Here is a 20,957-nt window from a genome sequence, read left to right as displayed (position 1 = left end):
AACTTCAATTGCGATGTTATCTTGTCCTATAGCTTTTTCCATTTTTCATCTTTTTTATTGCAAACTTAACTTTGTTAACTCTAATTTTGCGAATAAATCTCACATTTTTAACCTTTTCCTCATTTGTCAACTCTAAGTTTAAGCCTTCTACCTGGTTTTCATTAAATAGCTTATGAAAGTAACTTCGCCATCTTTCTTTTATGTTTTCTTCCTTAAGCAAGACAATATAATCCTCAATTTTCATACATTTTATATTACCTAAGTCCTTACTCTTTCTTTCTCTAGATTTAGCAAGTTTAAATGTCTCTTTCCCTCGTTTTTGTATCCAATCTAGCATATAAATTTATTAAATGAACTCTGTTTAGATTCACTAACGACCTTTTTTGCATTTTTCTTGCCTCTTTATACTTTTCAAAGTTATCCATGTTTCTGCATTTTAGCTATGTTTTATACCAAATTCTCTTTGTATTTACAGCTGTCTGGATCCAACAACCAACTTCCTTTACTATTCAAGAATCTTTTTGTTGATTCACCTAAAATCCTTATTGCTATTTTATAATAGAGCTAGCTATCCTACTCCAAAGAGTGTTTGTGTCTACACCATACTCTATAGTCCAATCACCATCTTTGATCATTATATCTTTAAATTTTATTATATTTTCTCGCTTTAAGTTCCACCATTTAGTTCTCTTGCATTTATTTATTTTATCTTTTCTCTTCCATTTTTTAATACAAATATCTTACACTAAAACTATATGTGGTTAAGCTTTCACTTGAGATAACTTTACAATCCTTTACATGATGAACAATCTACCCTCCTAGTTAAGAAAAAATCTATTTGACTTTTATTTTGTCCACTTTTGAAGGTTATTAAGTGCTCTTCTCTCTTCTTAAAGCAAGTATCCATTGAAATAAAATCATATGACACAGCGATGTCTAAGTTCATCTCCTCAAACTCATTTTTTTCTCCATATCCATATTTTCCATGCATCCTCTTATAACCTTTATTATCCCTTCCAACATGTCCATTCAAATATGCTCCTATGAATATTTTCTCAGTCCTTGATATCCCTTGTATAATACTGTCCATATCTTCCCAAAATTGTCTCTTAAGGTTTCTTTTTGGCTGAGCCTACTTGAGGAGCATAAGCACTAATAACATTTATCATCTCTTGGCCTAAGGCCATCTTGATTTTTATAATTCTATCCCCTACTTTTTTGACATCTACAACAGTATTTTTAAATTTTTTGTCTACAATAATTCCTACCTCATTTTTATGCTTTTCTTTTCTAGTGTATCAAAGTTTGAATCCTAATTTTTCAATTTATCTAGCTTTCTCCCCCACCCACTCATTTTCTTGAAGGTAGATTAGATTAATTTTTCTTCTAGTCATTCTGCCCACAATTTTTATGCTTTTACCCATAATTGTCCCTATATTCCAAGTTGCTAATCTAATCCTAGTCTCATGAACTAACTTCTTTACTCGCTCACATCTAGAATAATGTGTGAACCCTCGTATATTTGACACCATACCCAGATGCTGACACAACATTGCTTCGGGGCGACAACCTAGCCCACCGTCGCCCACTTTCCGCTATACCTAGGTGGTGCAAAGCGCCACTTGTAGGGGATGCCCCAATGAATAATCGATAAGGTTTCATATCATAGTGATATAACAAGTTTTACTTTGTCTGTCAGCTACCCAATCCAACCCTCCTTTGCTCGGGCGAGAGACTAACTATGTGTGAAAAATTAGGAAATTAAGTGCATCACAGGTGGAATAGTCTTTCTATTCAAAGTCTTCTCTTTAATTTTTCTTAAATTCTTCAAATCCCCAAGAAGGGTATCTTTCAAAGATGAAGATCCCAATATGCAGTTCCTAGTGGAACAAACTCAGAGTATAGACAGTGTGAGTTTTAGTAATAACAAGGTGGCAATTTAAGCAAAGACAAAATCTAGGATTACTAGAAAGTCAGCATTATCATGATTGTATTCTTAATGGGGCCAGAAGAATATGAAACAAAGGGACTCCTCAATTGAGAGGTTTTCTAGTGTAGATGCAATGGAGGTTAAGTTTTTAAGAGGACATAGAAACGACAACTTTTACATCGAGGAGCCCTTGACTGGGTCGAAAATTGATATACCAAAAAAGGTCAATGAAGGAAATTCTATTAAGAATAAGAAATGGAGTTATGCTTCACAACAAGGAGGGTGAGTTGGAGTGATTTTTATTATGATAGAGAGCTCTTATTGATGGGGTTCGAAAACAACTTGGTTGAGAATCAGATTTTTCTAAAGGATTTTTGGGTTCAAAGAATGATGGAATCGGCAAGGATGAGCATATTGGGCTTGTTCCACTGAGTTTCAACATTTGTTGGATAATATGGGTCCGCCATTAGCTAATTCAGGGGGGCAGGAAATCCACTTCGATGGTGGTGAAAGTAAGGCTAAGCGGGGTCAAAAGGAATTGACAAACGTGAAATGCTCTATTAACTATGATAGAAATGATCTAAAAGCGGTTTTTTCCCCTTTGGTGGTGCTTCTTAGATCTTTGGGTTGGTGGGCAATTAGGCTTTGGGGTTATTTTTCTTTCTTTGTTTTTTAACTTTCCTTCTTGAGGATCCTTTCTCCACTATTGCTTGTATTATTTTCCTTTCTTAATGTATCTTTTTTATATAAAAAGAAAAAAAAAAAACAATCTTCAAACTCCAATTCTTTCAAGCTGTTTGGAAAGCAAAGGTTCCTTTCAAGATCCAAGCTTTCATTTGGACACTTGTTCTTAATAGGATTAGTACAAATGAGTTGCTACATAAAAGGAGACCTCATAAAACTCTCAGTGAATATGTTTGTGTGCTCTGCCATAAGGCAAACGAGACTACTATTCATCCTTTTCTAAATGTTAAGTATGAAAAGTATTTGAGGATTGGGTAGCTCTGCTGAAAGTGTATGACTTTATATTGGTGAATTCTTGGGGTTTTGGTAAAAGAGGGAGTGTTTATTGTGAATATGTTCATTCCTTAAATTTATCTTTTAACTTTGCTACTTATCCACCTTAGCATCCTTATTTTGGAAGCTTTTACTTTTTAGATATATTGCTTCTAGTTGCCTAACTTATAGCCATCCTATAAAACTTACTTTTAATTTTACGGGTAATCTATGTATTACATCTTCTTCAATTTCTTCTTCAACTTGCATAGATCCATGGTATTGCAATCTACTAGTGCTATTAATTTTTTGACCATCAAGTTTAACCTTTCATCTCAATATTCCTCTTACCATAACTAAGATTACAATTTTTATATTCTATCTAATTCCTACTTATTGTAAAACCTCTAGAATCTAAAGCCTCTCTCCATAATTCTAACTTAGATTATACTCCACCCCAAATTTCATCAATCAAGACAATATCATTTGTAAACAACATACACCATGGAACCTCATTTTGGATACTTGTAGTAAGTTGATCCATCAGTAATACAAAAAGATAAAGGCTCAAAGCACATCCTTGATGTACATCTATTGGAATTGTAAATTCCAGTAGTCCTAATGCTAGTCATTACTCCATCATATATATCCTCATTGACATTTGTATACTTGTTTCATATTCCCTTTTTTATTTTTATAGAGCTCAATGTAAAACTTTCCTAGGTATCCCATCATAGGATTCTTGGGTCAATAAAACCATATGCAAGTCCCTCTTCTTTTTCCTAAAATTTTCCATCAATCTTCTTAAAAGATATATAGCTTTTATAGTTGATCTCCCAGGCATAAAACAAAATTGATTTTCTAAGACCCTCGTTTCTAATTCTAACCTTAGTCTTTGTTCAATTACCCTTTTCCACAATTTCATAGTACGACTCAAAAATTTAATTTCACAATAGTTATTACAATTTTGAATATCTCTTTTATTTTTGTATAAATGCTTTTCCTCTATTCTTCTGTTATTTTCTAAGTTCATATAATTGTGTTAAATAAATTAGTTAAACATATAACATTGTTATCCCCTAGGCATTTCGAAACTTCTATTAGGATGTCATTTGATCTTATAACTTTTCTTTGTCATTTTTTTAAAAACAAACTTAAGTTTCACTAACTTTAATTTTGCGAACAAGTCTCAAATTTTTAGCCTTTTCCTAATTTATCAATTCCAAGTTTGCATTAAATTAAAATCTTATCAAAGCAACTTTGCCATCTTTATTTTACGTCTTAATCTTTAACCAAGACAGTCACTCATTTTTTTAATAAGTTTTACACCATCAAAGTCCTATCTCTAGCCCTAGCAACTTTAAGTACGTCTCGTTTAGCTTCACTAAAGGCTCCATCTCCTTCTAGTTGCTTAGTTGCTTTGGAACAATAAGGAGATAGTTTAGAAGAAATATGGGGTTTTGCTTCTTGTGGCAAATTTTGATTTTCTTGTTTCACTTCCTCTATAAGTGTTAATGGTTATTTCATCATTTAACATTATTAGTATGTGCTGGACTTATTGTATTAAGAGTGAATTAGGGCATTCTGGTCATTCGTATTGAACTTGACATACATTATAAATAAAGGGAGAGACCTATCATTGATATTAGGCCTTCAATTTACTCAATCATTCAGCATTTGAGCAAGATCCAACCTAAACAATAGCACCGCCACCACCAAACCCAAAAACCTACCTCCAAACCAAACACTAAACCTAACCGTCTTATGCAAATCAATCAATATAGGAGGATCAACCACAACCCTACAGCCTAGAAACAAGTTTATGGATTGGCGAGAAACTCAGCCATTGCCATAAAATTCCGTAGCCATCGCTGTGCTTTTGAGAACCTTCAAAACCTTTCCATTTTTCAAAAAACCAACCATATAACCAAAAAAACGCTCAAATCTATAGATTTTGCAAAACCCCATCGTTGGAAACCCACTAATGTGCGCCCACCGTTGGCCGACTACCAAAAGTGTCGACTCCATGCGCTAGAACATGAGACAAATTCTTGGCCATCATTTTTATTTATTTATTTATTTATTTTTGCAAAATGTCTTGATTACTTCCATAGACCACAACATCAAGCTATTGGGCATGTTTGTTGCTCAAAAACCCAACCTTTTTCAACCATGAACTCATGGCAATCTAGTGTTGTTAGGTATTAGTAAAGTTCATCGGTGAGTCTCTTGGAGCAGTGGCAACATTTATACATTAATTTTGTGGGGCTGTGGCAGCACTATGTCTAGTTGTTGGTGACTTGTTCATGGTTGAATAAGTGATTGATCATTTGTAGTTGTTTCAGTTGGTCCGGAAGTTCAGTCGTGGTTGTTTCAGTTGGTCCAAAAGTTCACTTTTGGAATCCCAAGAGTATTTTGTTTGCTTTGTACTTTTGATTTGTGTTGTATCGAGGTTGTGTGTGTCATGATGGTGTCCTCAAGTCCCAAAAGTGTGTTTCCCTCATTAAGCATTGGTTCAGATGAACCATGTACTATAATTGTCTCAAAGGAAGAGTATTCAAGGTTCCTACAGTATCAAGCATCCCAACAAGCATCTCATTGCATTGCATCTTTGGGTAATCCTACAGTCTATATGTCATCTGGTATCTCTCCCACGAGTCCTTGGATTATACACTCTGCTGCTATTGACCATATGACAGGTGTAACCTAAAAAACTGCCTTAAGTTACTTTTGCCAATGCGTCCACAACTACAGTTAAGGGAATAGGAATAGTAAATCCTACTTCCTCCACCTCTCTTTCTTTCGTTGTACATTCTTGAGTCCACTTTTCATCTCATGTCACTTAGTAAGCTTACAAAGGCACTAAATTGTTATGCAACCTTCTTTCCAGATTTTGTAGTTATTCAGGATCTGAAGACGAGGAAAACAATTAGCAGAAGGCGTGAGGCTCGTGGACTTTACTACTTCAATTGCTATCTTCTCCCATGGCTAACACAACCGCTACTACACCACTTCACATCCATTCTCACCTTGGTCATCCGTCCTCGGACAAATTGAAACAACTAGTTCCTACCTTAAGTTCAGTGTCTAGGCTTGAGTGTGGATTTTGTTAGTTGGGAAAACATCATTGTGTTCCCTTTAGATGAGATTGGTTATTGGGATCCAAACTTGTTGATATACCTATGGACCCAAATAGTAATCAGTGCCAAATATGGGTGATTTGTTGCCTAACCCAGGATGACATAGGAGACTTGTGGGAAAGTTGAATTATCTCATAGTTACTTGACTAGATATATCTTTAGAAACAAGTGTTGAGAGTTAGTTATTTGATTCTTCGAGAGCAAGTCATTGGGATGTAGTAATTTGCATTTTGAGATATTTCAAAGGTGCATTAGGGAGAGGTCTCTTATGATAGGATTAGGCTCAAAATCTTAAATTTTGATTTTGACTAAAATGTACACAAATTTGGATGGAAATTTTGGTTTCGATATCAAATTCGATTTTGATTTGAATAAACTATGGAAACTAATAGCAAAGCATGGAATTCTTTTATAAAACTTTAAAAAAGGTTAATAGACATAATAATGGAAGTTTTAAGACTAATATATATTACAAACTAAATACATCTATGTTGTGTATAAGGTCCAGTAGTTGTAATATAATGTGTATTAAACATATTTGGTTAATATAAATGAAATACATAAATCAATTAGAGATTATTTATTATACAAATAAAGATAATTTAGACATGAATGGTGAAATAAAATATTGTTGTAAGTTCAAATATTCAGAAAATTTCAAAAGCCCTTGAAATGATCTTTTTCTTTCAATAAAACATTAGATAAATTAAGAGAGAAGTTTCATTTTTTCATATAAATCTCACATTTTAATACCGAAAAATTTTATTCCATATTTGAAATTTCAACATGTTTTGCTAAAATTTTGAGATTTCAATAAACTTTGGATGATTTGTTGAAACTTTGATGGAAATTATATAATATAAGGCAAAAATTAATTGCTAATTGATTTGAAGGGTGATGGAAAGTGTAAATTTCAACAAAACTTCGACAATTTCATGGAAATAAAGACCATGATTGGGGCCACACTCATATTTAGGGATATATAAATGCAGATTGGGTTGGGTCGCCTTCTGACGAAAGATTAACAATCGAGTCTATATCTTTGCCGGTAGTAAATTTGGTTTCTTGAAAGAGTAAGAAACAAAATGTGGGGGCCAAGTCAAGTGCTGAGTTAGAGTATAGGGCTATGGCTCACGCTAAAAGTGAACTTGTTTGGTTGAAAAACATGTTCGAAGAACTATGTTTTTCACATTCTTAGCATAGGGAGTTGATGTGTGTGATAATTGAGCTGCCATTCATATTGCCTACAACCCACCATGAGCGGACATTGGACAAAGCACATTAAAGTTGATTGTCACTTTGTTGGGGAGAAACTTGTACATAAGCTCATTACAACCAGTCATGTGAAGCCTGATTTTCAGCTTGCTGATTTGTTCACTAAAGTCTTGAGAGGTGCTCGTGTGAAATTCATTTGTAAATCTAGGAGCATATGATATATATGCTTTAGTTTGATGGGGAGTGTTGTTATTTTTGGTCATTTAGCATTTTTAGTATGTGTTAAAGTTATGTTTTTAAGTGTGAGTTAGTAAGGGTTTCCATTTTACCCAATTATTCAATAGTAAGGTTCACTTTTTTTTTTTATATTTTTGCCACGTTCTATACCAATTTTTTTTTCCTCTTAATGGTTTTTGGACAGCTTGATCCCACCACCAATTTTTTTTTTATCCCTTTTTTCTAGCAAAGAATCTATAGATGCTTAAATTTATTTTGCTTTTTCCTCATTCATAATTAATGGCAGCCTAAAGAGTGACTTAGATCATCTAAGGAGGTCAGGCAAGAGGATCATTTCGCCCATTTTTAACTTGTCCTTGTGTTGGGTGCTTTGAGAAAGAGCATCGATAGGGCTGTGGAAAGAGTAGTCAGGGCTGTTAAGGTGGCTAGGGAGGAGGTGATTGCTTCCAATTTGCAATTCTTGATGACTGTATCATTTTTCAAGATGACCATATTGACTCTATAGACCCAATTTTGTTTGGGATGAAAATTTCTCAACTGAGTAGAGGATAAAGGATAATAATTGGTCATGAGGCAACTACTTGTGATTTCTCTACCTTTCTCTAAGCTCTTGCTAGTGCAATTTAATTTTGGGCTAGATTGTGGCCTCCAATTTTATATTTAATTGCTTGTGTCCAAGCAATCTTGTGGGACAAGGACAGGATTTCCTTAATCATCAAGGGTGCTCGTGGAAATAAGGTATTAGGACAACACCCTATCTACCTTTTCTCTATAAAAAGGAAGCTAGGGTTCCCTTTGCAAGTTGGGGGGAGGGGTATGTTGAATTGAAAGAGAGATACATGTTGAAGAGGCTCAAACTTGGAGAGAGATACAAGTCAAAGAAACTCAAGCTTAGAGAGAGATACTCATTGGAGAGGCTCAAGCATGGGAAGAGACATAGGTCGAAGACACATTCAGATTCATGTTCAATTAAAGGGGGGATACATGCACACTTGAGTCCTATGGAAAAAGCCATTGATATCCTTGGAGCTCATAGCAGTCAAGCATGCCTGAGACGCACCTAGGTGCAAGGCGTAGAGAGGTAATAGGCTGGCGCATCAATAGGCTTGAGGTGATGTGACCTAAATGAAGCGCAAATAGGTGCAGCGAAGCTCAGGTAGGTGCGAGGCCTAGTGAATCTTGCCTTGATAGATCTGGCCTTTAACCTTAATTTTTTACCTTTCAAGCAAAAAATTTACTTTTTTATTTTTACTTTAAGCTCTAGCCCTAGCGTGAGAGCTAGAGCCCTTCATCTTCGAGCCTTCGAACTAGCGAGAGAGCCCTGCCATCATCTTCACTAGAGTCTTCGAACCAGCGAGAGCCTTTATCTTCGTGAGTAAATAAGGGTAAGATGTCTTTGCTAGAGCCTTTGTCTTCAAGAGCATGGTCTTAAATTTCAACGAAATTGTTGAAATTTCAGTCAAAATCTCCATTTTCCGTCACCCTTGAAATCAAAATAGCAATCGATTTCTATCTTGCATAATTTCTATTGAAATCTCAACGAATCATTCGAAATTTATTAAAATCTCAAAATTTTAGTGAAACTTGTTGAAATTTTAACTATAGAAAGAAATTTACTTGGAATTCAAATGAGAGATTTAGGAGTGAAGTGAAATTTCTCTCTTAATTTATTTTATTTATTTTTGTGAAACAAGATTACTATGATTGCTTTTGAAATTATATGAAAAAAGAAACTTACAAAAGCATTTTATTTAACCATTCATGTCTAAATTATCATTATTCATATAATAAATAATATTTAAACGATTTATGAATTTCATTTGTATTAACTGAATATGTTTAATGCACATTATCTCAAAAATATGTTTGATGCACATATTATATTACAACTTTTCCACCTCATACACAACATAGACGTATTTAACTTGAAATATATTAGCTGTAAAACTTACATAATTATGTTTATTAACCATTTATAAAATTTAAAAAAAGAGTTCCATGGTTTACTACTAATTTTTGTTGTTTTTAGAAATTGAAATCGAAATTGACGTTGAAATTTATGTACTGTTGGAGCTTCGAAATTTGTGTTGCCATCGAAATTTAAGACCTTGTTCGTGAGTCATCAGCTTCTTCAAATAGGTAAGTCTTCTTCTTCTTCTTCTTCTTCTTCTTCTTAGTTCTTCGAAACTTGGTCCTGAGTAACCGAGTCTCGATTCAACCAGGTTGGGCCACAGTTCTTCTTCTTCTTCTTCTTCTTCTTCTTCTTCTTCTTCTTATTCTTCTACATCTTCTTGGAAACTTAGCCTCAGGGCTCAGTAATTTGCTGCTACTGGTGGTTGGCAAGCTTCCCTGCTCTTAGGCAATTAAATGCAAGTTAATGCAAGTACATATATACATTTTTGAATTATTTAGTTTCCATTTTTCTTGGAATACAACATATATTTTCCTGTCGTTTACGGCTAGGACTACTCGAGTATCTAATCCCATTTGCTCCCCTAGCTTTCGTCTCTCAGTGTCAGTGTCGGCCCAGTAGAGTGCTTCTGTCGTTGGTGTTCTTTCCGATCTCTATGCATTTCTTTGCTCCACTTGAAATTCCATCTGCCCCTACCGTACCATTATTATGATATTCTATATTCCAATCCAATAATCCAATTGGATATTGGATACCAGATAAAGAAATGGAAAATTTAATTAATTTATGTTTGTCTAAAATATACACTTCTTCTGCAATTAGGGTAACAAGGCATAAATCTTAAATGGATCCCAAAGGCTCTGCAAGGAAAGATCCTACATGGAAGTATGCACATTTGGAAGATAAAAAAACATAGAAAGAATTTGACTTGCAATTTTTGTGGTAAAATCACAAAGGGAGGAGTATTTCAGGCAAAACAACATATCGTTCGAGGATTTCGAAATGTAAAAGAATGCTCTAAGTGCTCTCCTTATATCCATGAGGAGTTTAGGGAGTATATGTTGAAGAAATATGAGAGGAGGAAAATGAGCAATTGCCCGACTTCGATGACATAGATTGTTATGGTGAAGATGAAGAGAATGAAGTTTAGGAAACTGCGCTCATGGCAAGAGAGTGATTAGTAGTGGAAGTCAGAGTTCCTTCAAATCCATCTTGAGGAAACCAAAACAAAAGGGACCTATAAACTAGTTTCTTTTTACTCTTGATCCAAAGAAAGCAATTCAAGATAGAAAATAAGGAAAGATGAAGCAAACATCAATTAAATAATGAGGTGTGCAAGAAAGAATTAAGAAAAAAGGCAATAACAGATTCTGTTAAGTGGATGTATGATGCTTGAATACCATTTAATGCTGTCATTTGGAGATTGCAATGGCACTTGAATCGATTAGGCAATATGGTCCTAGAAATAAAACTGCTTAGCTCTCATGAAGTGAGAATTCCTTTCTTGAAGAAGGAAGTTAGTGAAATGAAAGATTTGATTAAGATCCATAAGGAGGAATATGCAAAATATGTATTCTCGATTACGTTCAATAGTGGGAGGGATTCTGTTGCTAATAAGGAAATAATAAACTTCTTAGTGAATTCTCCAAAGGGATCAGTGTTCATCAAGTCTATTGATGCTTCTAATGTTGTCAAGAATGCAGATAGAATGTATAGATTACTTGATGAGATGGTGAAGGAAATTGGAGAATCAAATTTGATTAAGCATTGACTGATAATTCCTTAAATTATGTTGCAGCAGGTAAGAACTTATTCCTAAAACTGCATACTATTTTAATTTTTTAATGGCTTCACTCTTTGATTTTTGAAAATGGAGATTGTTGGAAGCAAAGAGGCCACATTTATATTGGACAGTTTGTGCTGCCCATTGCCTCGATTTTGTGTTGGAGGATATTGGAAAGATGCCTACAATTCATACAACTTTGAAAATAGCAATATTTTCGAATGATTATATTTATAACCATGTTGGTGCGGTGAACTTGATGAGGTAATTCACAGGAGGAAAGGAGTTAATAAGGCCTGCAATTACAAGATCTGCAGCTGCCTTCATCACTCTTCATTCAATACACCTTCAGAAGAACAACTTTAGAAATATGTTTGCCTCTGAAGATTGAAATATTAATGTTAATGAAAATTTGGTCATTTAGCATTATTAGTATTTGTTAAGAGTTGTGTTAGAAAGTGTGAGTCAGTAAGGGTATTATGGTCATTGGCATTGTACTTGACATATATTATAAATAGAGGGAGAAACATCATTCTTGTTAGGTGTTCCAATTTACACAATTATTCAACAATTAGTAAATGGTTGAAGGAGGCAGCTGGAAAATAGTAGCTAGTATTGTTTTGATGCCAACCTTTAGAGTATCCGTGTGCTCTGTTTGGTAAATGGGAAAAAGAAACCTGCAAAGGGATATACTTATGAAGCTATGGATAGGGCTAAGGAAGCCATGACTAAGACTTTCAGTGAGAAAGAGGATAAATTCAAGGAGGCATTTGAGATTATTGACACGAGGTGGGAATGCCTACTCCATCAACCTTTGTATGCAACTGCACACTAATTGAACTTCTTGTTGAATAATTGGGTAATGGAAGACCTAACCTCGATGATAGGTCTCTCCCAATGACCATAATACCCTTACTAACTCACACTTCCTAACATAACCAACACATAATGATAACACTAAATGACTAAATAACCATTAACACTCCCCCTCAAGTTAGAGCATATATATCAAATGCTCCAAGCATGTCACAAATGAATTTCACGCGAGCACCTCCCAAGGCTTTAGTGAACAAATTAGCAAGCTGAAACTCAGACTTCACATGAGTAGTTGTGATAAGCTCCTGTACAAGTTTCTGCCGAAGAAAGTGAATTAACTTCAATGTGCTTTGTCTACTTATGGAAGTCCGGGTTGGAGGCAATATGAATAATAGCTCGATTATCACACATCAACTCCATAGGCTGAGAATGTGGAAAGCTTAGTTCTTTCATCATGTTCTTAACCAAACAAGTTCACATGTAGTATACGCCATAGCCCTGTACTCTTTCTTAGCATTTGACTTGACCACCATAGTTTATTTCTTACTTTTCCAAGACACCAAATCACGACCAACAAACATATAGCACTTGATTGAGGATCTTCGGTCAGAAGGTGACTCGACCCTATTTGTATCCTTATATCCCGGAATATGAGTTAGACCCCCATCCTAATATAGGAGATCTCTAGCAGGTGCACCTTTGAGATATCTCAAAATGCAAATTACTAGATTCTAATGACTTGTTCTCGGAGAATCGAGAAACTAACTCACAACACTTGTTGCGAAGGATGTATTTCGAGTGACTGTGAGGTCATTCAACTCTTTAACAAGTCTCTGGTACCACCCTAGGTTAGGCAACAAAGCACCCATATGTGGCGCTAACTTACAATTGGAATCCATGGGTGTATAAACAAATTTGGATACCAACAACCCTGTCACATCTAAAAGATCAACAACATACATCCTTTGTGGCAAGACGATTCTCGCACAAGATCTCGACACTTCTATAACCAAAAAGTACTTCAATGGTCCCAAGTCCTTGGTCGGAACCTTACTTTGTAAGGAAATATTTAGGTATTGGATGCCTCGATTAACGTCAACAAAGATCACAATGTCATCACATATACAATAAGCAAAATCTTGCCAAATGGAGTATGACGATAAAATACAAAGTGATCTACTGCACACTGTCAGAGGCCGAACTCAAGTATTACAATACTAAATCGGCCAAATTGTGCTTTGGGAGATTGTTTTTTAATTCATATAATGATTTCTTAAGTTGACACATTGAGCCTGACTCCTCCTGAGCAACAAACATAGGTGGTTGCTCCATATAGACCTCCTCATGAAGATCACCATGTAGTAAAGTATTCTTCACATCTAACTGATGTAAAGGCCTATAACAAGTAGTCTCCAAAGAGATGAACAAACGTACTAAGGTAAGTTTGGTGACCGGAGAGAATTTGTCTAAATAATCCAAACCATACACCTGAGTATATCCTTTAGCAACAAGGCAAACCTTCAAATGAGCTACAAAACCATCAAGATTGACTTTCACATTGTACAACCAATGACAATCAACCACATACTTATCAGAAGGAAAAGGTATCAAATCCCACGTATGTTTATCACATAGTGCACACACCTTTTCAACCATTGCACTCCCCCACCTAGACTGGGATAGGGATTTAGAAATAGATTTTTGAAGAGCAACAGAAGCCAAAGCACTAACGAAACAATAATACGAGAGTGACAAGAAATCATAACAAACAAAATTAGAGATTAGATGTTAGATACAAGTGTATTTACCTTACCGAACATCTATAGGAGCACCAACATCATAGGAAATAAGATCATTTCAGGAGGGATCTAGAGACGTAGTAGTAGAAGCTAGAAGAGGCTCTCCTCACTTGAGTCATCGTTTGTATACTTGAAAATTGGAATAATCCAAGCGAGTAGAAAAACTCAAACTGGACAAAAATGTAGAAGGATTGGGCATAGATAATAGGTTGGGTTTCGGAAGGCAAGGTAAAGGAAGGGACTCATCAAGGTCAACAAAACTCAAGCAATCAGAGTAGTATGGGGTAGACTCAGAAAAGATGAGATCAGTAGAGACAAATAATTGATGCAAAGTAGGGCTATAACACCAATATCCTTTTTGAGTATAGGAATAGCCCAAAAAAATACATTTGATAGCACGAGGATCCAACTTATCCATTCATGGATTATACTAATGGACAAAGGACACAACCGAATATACAAGGAGGAAGGGAGAATAAAGGAGATTTATAATTGACTAGGGGATTTTGCTACGAAGGATAGAAGATGGCATTTTAATGATGAAGGAGCAAATTGTGAGCACAAAATCACTCCAAAAGGCTTTTGGGACATTCATTTGATACATTTGGGTACAACTGACTTCAAGGATATGTATGTTTTTTTCGCTTTGCAACTTCAATTTGTCGTGGAGAGTGGCTACAAGAGCATTGATGGATCATACCAAAATTAGTCATATAGACAGTGAATGGGTACGAAAGTACTCCTTAGCAGTATCACTATGAAGTATCCTGAGTAACATATCAAATTGAATTTTTATTTTAGAACAAAAGGCACAAAGATATTAAAAACTCAGAACAATCTTTTGTTAAATAAAACCAAGTAATCCTGGAGTAGTCATCAACAAATGTAACAAAATACCGAAACCCCAACTTTGATGTGACATGACTAGGACTACAGATATTGGAATTGACTAGCATGAAAGGACTAATCACCCATTTTTCAACCCAAGAAACAAAGGGAACATGATGATGTTTTCCCAATTGACGAGACTCACAATCAAGATTAGACACAAAACTCAATGTAGGAACTAGCTGTTTCAACTTGTCTGAGGATGGTTGACCAAGGCGACAATGGATTTGAAGTGGTGTAGCTGCGATTGTGCAATCAATGGGAGGAGAAAGCGACTCAATGTAGTAAAGCCAACGAGCCTCACCTCTTGTGTCAATTGTCTACCTCGTCTTTAGATAGAAAAAAACCACAAAATTAAGAAAGAAAGTTAACAAGTCAATTTACTGACTTTGCAAGATTAATAATTGACATGAGATTGAAAGGGGATTTAGGAATGTATAAAACAGAAGAAAGAGATATGGAAGGAGTAGGATTCATTGTTCTTATCCACTTCACAGCAATAATGGACCCATTAGCAAGGGACTTAGGTATATTTTTAGGATAATGGGGAGCAAAAAAGAAGTAGGTTGCACCTGTTATATGGTTAGAGGCAGCAAAATCGATAACCCAAGGACTAGTGGGAAGATCCTAGATGACACAAAGACTATAAGATTATCTTATCTATTTTACTCTTAAAAAAAATTGTAAAAAAACAAAAAAATTTCTGAAAAAATTACAAAATTGTCTTGCCTTGCTTTTTTTTTTTTTTTTTGTAGTACTAGATACCAATTATTATTAGTGTTAATAATATTTATAATATTATTATTTATTTCTCACCCTAATTTCCTTTAAATAACTTTCAAAAAATAAAAGAGGTGTTTAAAATACAGAAAAATTCTTAAAAAAATTACTTCATATGGTTTTTAGGGCCTCTAGGGTTTTCTTTTTTAGCATTCTTGCGGATTAGGGTTTCCGTTTCCAAATTCCCAAAAGGAAAAGTTGAAAAAAATCAAAAGTTGCTTCTGTGTAAATAAAAGTTTTGATCTTTCTTTATTTTGTTTATTAAAAATAGAAATATAGATTTAAAAAAAAAAAAAAAACAAGAATGTAGGATTGGATTTTATTCAGTTGCTTTTTTAAAACATGTGATTTTGTTCTTCTTTTAGTATTCTTTATTCTCTAAATGTTTGGTTTGCTTTGATCGTTTATTGCTTGTTAATTACGCGCTTAAACTGCGTAATTAGGTGCTTTAATTCATGCAATGAGGCTTATATTTTTAATTAAATACCTAATTACTCTTATTATTTTAGCACAGTATTCTATTTATAATATTTGAATTTTATTGAGTAATTTAAGAATTTTTGATATTTTTTATTGCAAGGTGACTACTGGAAGCTAAAAACCAACGATACTTCGTAATCTGTGTGTAACTCTCTCATCCGACCTTTGATTCCGATGATTCAAGATGCTGAAGAAAGATAAGAAAACGCTCTACAATTTTCATGTTTTGCGTTTTGAGAAATACTAGCTGCATCAAGGTCGAAATCAGACATGAAGTTACCATACGCTGTTTTTATGGACTGTTTCAGCATTACTCTGTAATCTGGGCATAACTTTCTCGTCTGAGCTCCGATCGAGACGATTCAAAATTCTGGGGAAAGATGAGAAAGAGTTCTACAACTTTCGTGTTTTGACCTTTGAGAGATACGGATGTTTACTAGGTCAAAATCGGCCTTAAAGTGCAGAACCGATTATGTGTTAACAAAATGAAGGAAAAAAAAAAAAAAAAGAGCTTGATGTGACCACGTGAGGGCCACATGCAGCAAGCTGGGAACGTACGGTTCTTCTAGTTGCTGGGGCTGAATTGTAAAAAGAAGGGGGATTTATGGGTTATTTTGAAAAAGTCAAAGAGAGGTTTGCTTTTGGGGAACTTTAGATTAGGTTTTCTTGAGTTTTTTTTTAGGGGCAGCAGCTTGGCAACTGGCTGGGAGGCCGGGGCAGCAGTTGCAGCTGGGCGTGCATCTCCAGTTTCTCTCTCTCTCTCTCTTTCTTTGAATTTAATAGTGTAGAATTAATTTTTGTTAAGAATTTAGTTTATTTCAATTCTAAGTTGGGATTAAATTTTTGTTTAAGTTAGTTCTTTAATTTAAGAATATTATTATTAGATAAATTTTTGCTCCATCTCTCTTCTTTTCTCTCTCTTTCATTCTCTCTTTTCCTTAATAATTGTTTAAGTTCATCTTGCTTATTTAAGTTGTGTTTTAATTTAAGCATTGGAATTTTTAATTTCTGTCTGGTTATAATTAAAGTTTAGTTTTTAATTTACGTTATGTTAAGATTTTGATTGTGTTAAAAATTTAATTTTGGTTGCGTTAGTGGTTGATTGAAGATTTTAAGGTTAAATGTTTCACTTGCGTAATAAAGCTTTCGTTTTTAGGCTTCTGTCCGAAATTTCAAACATAAGTTTTATTCCTTGTCTGAATGGTTAGATGTAGGATTATTTTTCTGCAGTTAATTTTGTTACCACCTATTTTATTGTGTTTGTTTCCTGTTTCTTGTTGTTAATTTAGTGCGTGTTAGGTTCATAAATTAAATTTCACGTTGTTTTAATTTCGTCACAAAATCTCAAAAATCCCAGGAAACTGAATCTGAACTATATTCAGTAAATTTTTCTTTTCTTAATTTCTTTTGGAATTACACGAGTTTGGAATTAAAATGCATTCCCTGAGGAGACGATCTGGCCATTGGGCTAAATATTACACAACAGAACTCCTATACTTGGGATAGCTTCCGAGCTGCTCATTTTTCGAGTGAGTCACTTGTCTTACTGTGCTTTCCCTTGTATGATTAAGTAGAGTATCTCTGTATTTTAACTTGACCACCTACATTGTATCTTGCTTAACATTAAAACACCTTAAAAAATTTGACAACGGAACATAGAATTCTCGTTATAATGTTCTTTTGGGACTCTCATGGTAAGGTAAGGAAAGCCCTATGGGCCTGATGGGATACCTGCTGATTGTAAGGTGGAAAAATACTTAAAGGAAGGCACTTTAATTAAAATTGAAGAATCAAAGTCTTTGTTTGATTAATGTTTGAACATCTCAAAGCTATCATGGTACCCTTTGAAAGGATAGGCGTGTAGAGGGTGCTTATACCTTCCCCTCACACAATCGTAATACCAAACCTGACCTTGGTATGCAAACTATAAATTATTGATTCTTTGGACTCTAGGAGTAGCTAGTAGACCATAACATTGATATTAATTAAATTAAATATTCTAAAACCAACTAGGACAAAATAGGTAGGGGAGATTTTGTTGACATGATTCGATCCATATCTCAATCCCTATGGTGATTTCTCATATCGAGTTCGCCATTCAAAACGTGTTGACATGCACTTTGTAAACATTCTCACTATATTGCAAATTATTGAGAGGGTCTTCAGTCTTAGAATTAACTTGGGGAAGAATGATGTTGGGGCTATTAATCTTAAATTTGGTAGGGTTTCAAACCTAACCTTCCTTGCTACGTGATTGGTTTTAGAGTGGTCTATAACTTATTTAGGCGTCCAATTTGGTTGAAGGTGTCTTAGAAGCTTGAGAGGATAATAAGGTCTTCTCTGGTCAGGCGTAAAGGAGAGAAGGCAGAGGTGGTGTGTAGGTTGGAAGAGGGAGGGTTGGGTATTCGACATGTGGTTTCTTAAAACAACACCCTTTTGGCTAAATGATTATGGTGCTCCTCATGGAAGTGAATTCCCTTTGAAAAAAAGTTATAAAAAAAAAAAATTGGCTTGCAATAGAATGAGCAAGATATGTAAACGCAGGTTTTGGAAAGTTCTTTGAGTTGTCCTTGGAGGTTCACATCATAGTACCCCACATACAATCTTCCCTCAAAGAGTCCTTAGAGGTTCATATCACATGTTTACAGTCTTCCTCTGAATATATGCCATTTGGATTGATGAAATCGTATTCAGTTTTTGGAAGATGTTTGAGCAGAAGAAGTTGCACAATCCTGTTGTTTTCCTTAATATTGTTTTTCTTCTCACCATGATGAGGTTTCATCTTCCCTTATGCTTAAGACATATTCCTTTTGTTTGAAATTTAATTTTAGGAGCTTCTTTTTTGCTTATTATGTTGGACGACTGCTATATTTCCATTAGGATGATGCTAGAATTTGGAATCTAGATTTCTTGGGGGTTTCATTCATATAAATCTTCCTTCTTTTGTTAAGGCACATATATCTTTTGCTTTTTCTTGCAGCAAAAGGGATGCTCAAGTTCCTTCAAAGATAGTTGTAAAGTTAAAGGAGGAGAAGAAGATAAGAAAAGAAGAAGAAAGCAAGAGAAAGAATGAGGCGGCTTTTTCCTGGAGACATATGTACTGCTCTGGGTCTACCCTCTTATATATTATTATTAATAGAAGTCTTAAGGACAAAAATACCCCTACTCCAAATCCTAATTGCTGAAATAACCTATTCTCTTTAACACCCCCTCACAAGCTGGAAGGTGTATAAATATCACCCAACGCCAGCTTGTTATAACCATTAGACAAGGAAGGCTTAATTAAAAGCTTTTGAAAAACGTTGCCTAACTGATCAACAGATTTCACAAAAGGAGTCCTCACAGCCCTCCTTAATACAAACATCCCTAACAAAATGACAATCAACTTCAACCTGCTTTGGCCTCTCATGGAATATGAGACTGCTAGTGACATAAATGGTATCTTGATTATCAACAAAACATATCCATTGGCTTCATTACCAAATACCCCATTTCTAACATAAGAGATTTTAGCCACACAAGGTCTCACAATATGAGCCACAGCTCGATATTCTACTTAAGCACTATATCTTGCTATGGTAATTTGTTTCTTGCTACACCATGTAACAAGATCACCTCCCACCAATGTACAGTATCCAATAGTAGACCTTCAATTATCAATAGAGCCTACCCAATCTGCATTAGAGTATCCTATGATCTCAATATTTTCATTACATTTATATTTCAAACTTTTTCCAAGAGAGTCTTTGAGATACCGCAAAATCCTACAAACAATATCCCAATGTGGTCCTTTGCGATTTTCCACAAATTGACATACAATCCCTATTGCAAAATATGTCAGATCTAGTGACAGACAAGTAGATCAACTTGCCAACCAATTGCTTATATAGACACTTATCTTTTTCAAATTCTGCTCCAACATCCCTAGGCAACTTCATCTTAGGAGCCATAGGAGTATTATTTGGTTTAGCTCCTAACAAACTAGTCACACTTAGAAAATCCAAAGTATATTTTCACTGAGATAGACTCAACCATTTCCCATATTGTACAATATCAACCAAGAAAGTAACATAGAGCACCCAAGTTCTTAATTTCAAATTTATCTTGACGCCACTGCTTAACATCTGCAATCTCACTTTGGTCATTGATAGTGACGATGATATCATCAGCATTAACTACTAAAAGTACCACATTTGCCCCTACTTTGTGGACAAAGACAAAATGATCGTAATAGCCTTGGATGAAGCCAAATTTAGAAACCACCACACTAAATTTGTCAAACTAGGCTTGAGTAGACTGCTTAACACCATAAATGCCTTATGCAACCTACATACTTTACCATCCTCCCCTTGAGCAACATACCTAGGTGGTTCTCCATCTATACCTCTTCCTATAATCCATATAAAAAGGCATTCACATCCAACTGGTATAAGGGCCAATTAAAATTAATTTCCAACAAGATCAATACACGAATAGAATTTAATTGAGCAACAGGATAGGTGGTCTCAAAATAATCAATACCATATGTTTGGGTGTATCCCTTGGCAAATTATTGAGCCTTAAGTTGTTCGATAAAGCTATCAAGAAGATATTTATTTACTAGCGTAGACCCAATGAGACCTAACCAACTCCTTACTGGAGGAGGATCCACTAAGTCCCACATCCCTCGAGTGGTCAAAGCACCTATTTCAACATCCATGGCATTCTTCCACCCAATTTTGGCATTTGGAAAGTGCTTCAACATGCAAGGACTAGAAATAAGAAATAGACATGTCAAAACAATACATAGGAGCAAGGTCTTAAATTTCGATTTTGACTAATATATCAAAGCTTCAAAAAGTATGGAAATTTCGATTTCAATGTCAATTTTGGTTTCAATTTGAAAAAAATGATGGAAAATAGTAGTAAAGTAGGGAATTGTTTTATGAAACTTTAGAAATGGTTAATAGACATAATAATGTATGTTTTAGGTGTTGGCCTA

General features: G+C 34.9%; 1 protein-coding gene across 6 annotated transcripts in view; it reads right to left on the bottom strand.

The window, feature by feature from the left end:
- The window catches only part of LOC131148999 (ABC transporter B family member 25, mitochondrial), a 140,528-nt gene that overhangs the window by 30,102 nt on the left and 89,469 nt on the right, over positions 1-20,957 (bottom strand). The window lies entirely within an intron of this gene.

The sequence above is a fragment of the Malania oleifera genome, chromosome 2, assembly GCF_029873635.1.
Source record: "Malania oleifera isolate guangnan ecotype guangnan chromosome 2, ASM2987363v1, whole genome shotgun sequence".
In the NCBI taxonomy this organism is placed as follows: Eukaryota; Viridiplantae; Streptophyta; class Magnoliopsida; order Santalales; family Ximeniaceae; genus Malania; species Malania oleifera.
This window is presented reverse-complemented; position numbering and strand designations above follow the sequence as displayed.